General features: G+C 54.7%; 1 pseudogene; it reads left to right on the forward strand.

Annotated features, from left to right (window-relative positions):
• Positions 1–1,081, forward strand: part of LOC104080826 — a 2,098-nt pseudogene extending 1,017 nt beyond the window's left edge.
• Positions 1,082–2,023: the final 942 nt, after the last annotated feature.

A 2,023-nucleotide genomic window follows, 5' to 3' on the forward strand; every position in this document is an offset into this window, starting at 1 on the left:
CTCTCTAATCGTGCAGGCTTAATACTCTCCTTGCTTTGCCTTTGCAGGTCTGGCACGATGACTTGCTGCCAGGTGGTTGCTCTTCTCTTGCTCTCCTTTCTTCCCAGTGCTGCAGCTGGTGACCTGGTTCCCGCTCTTGTTCCCCGGTCCACACTGCAACTAGCCAAAGGGCGGTTCTTGTCACAGCCCGTCCCAGAGGTAACAACACGCTGCGACGATGCCTGTGCCTGGTGGGAAGCTGCCCTGGTCCCTCAGGACTTCTAGGAGTACCTCTCTTATGAGACAGTGTATCCCAACGGCACTCGCACCCTCACCACGGTGGAAGTAAGCCCCTGAGCAAGTGGCGCAGAGAGGAGTCGGTGGAGGTTGCGTGCGCGACGCAAGCAGCAGATTTATGGCACAGACAGGCGGGTTTACAATTCCTAATGAACTACCCCTTCTCTGCCATCGTCAAGATCTCCACGGGCTGCACGGACGTGCTGGTGTCTGAGTGGCACATCCTCACCGTTGCCCGCTGCATTCACAACAGCAAAGACTACGTGAAGGGGGCTAAGAAGATCAAGGTGGGTTTCCTGACGCCAGCGCAGGGCGTTGGCAACAGGATGGGGACAGGGAGGCTGGTGATGTGCTGAGCTCGGATGCAGCACACGCAGTGCCCATGGGCTGGATCTGGGGCCTCAGATCGGTCACATGGACTACAACTACTCCCTTTAGGAGCTGCACAGGCCACACTGATGCCCACACATGAAGCTGATGGCAGCTCCAGCAGTGGAGGAGATGGCTGGGAAGAGGATTAATTTCTCGGGGTTTGACAGCGACTGGCTGGGTGATCTGGGTGGAGGATGCGACGGTCCACCTCATCTACTAGCACTGTGATGCCAGGCCTGGTGCGTCTGGCTCTGGGGTCTATGGCAAAGTGTGGGACCCTGTATGACACAAATGGGAGAAGAAGGTGATCAGGGTCTACTCAGAGCACCAGTGGCTGGAAGTGACTGGGGAGCACCATGACTATAATGTTGCCATTCGTCTGATGGCTCTAAAGTTTGCTCAAGAGTTGTTACTGGATCAAAGGGGACTCTAAAAGCTGTCACTGAATGAGAACCGCAGCCCGCCTCTTCCCCTCCCCAGTGCAGATGGCTTTAAGTGTGGGGGTCCTGAGTGAGAGCACAGCCGAGGAACCTGAGGAGGAGCAGCGTTTCCTGGCAAAACTGCTCTACTTTATTCTGTTCTCTATTATGGAGAAAGAGGGTCTCCACAGATTACAAGGGATCCAGCAGAAACTCGCTGGAGTCCAAGTTCTGATTCCCTGGTTTAAGCTCCTTTGGTTGGTGCTGGCATGAACTCAGCATCAGGGTTCTTTACAGAAAGAGCTTGGCTGTCGGCTAGGGAAAGTGCCCTCTGCTTCCAGCTCATTAACTGCTCATGCAGCCACATGCTTGCTACTAAGCTATACCCGGTTTCTCTTGGGTCTCATCAGGTCTCTCGGTCTGTTGTCTTGGCACTGCCCCAGTAATGTGAGAACAAAGGGTTTTCTCTCCTAACAGGACCTTTCTCTGCTGATGAGACGTGCCTGAATGGCAGCCCTGGAGCCTGAGTCTTCTGGGCACAGAGCGTGCCACGGCCAGGAGCCCGGCCAGGGCAGGAGGGGCTGCTCTAGGACCCTGGCAGCCACCGTGCTTGGGAACGCTCTTGGCAAGGACACCTCTTCTGACTGATGCAGCGTGGTGCCACATGGGTACCCACACATGGCAGCACGGGCCAAGAGCTGGGAGCACCTACTGACTTGTAAACTTTCTCATCTCTCTTTGGTTCTGTCTAGGATTGCTGTACAAGTAAGGGATCCTGACATTTACTGCAGCTGTAGTATTTGATGTGGATTCTTTTAGGCTGTCCTGGTTCTGGCTGGGACAGGGTTAAGTTTCTTCCCAGTAGCTTGGGGGGTGTGCTGTGTTTCTTGATGCTTTGGTTGTTGCTGGGTGGTGCTTGCACTGGGGAGTGTTTGTTTCTCTTTTCAGCCTCCCAT

This window comes from Fulmarus glacialis, unplaced genomic scaffold (assembly GCF_000690835.1).
Source record: "Fulmarus glacialis isolate BGI_N327 unplaced genomic scaffold, ASM69083v1 scaffold24158, whole genome shotgun sequence".
In the NCBI taxonomy this organism is placed as follows: Eukaryota; Metazoa; Chordata; class Aves; order Procellariiformes; family Procellariidae; genus Fulmarus; species Fulmarus glacialis.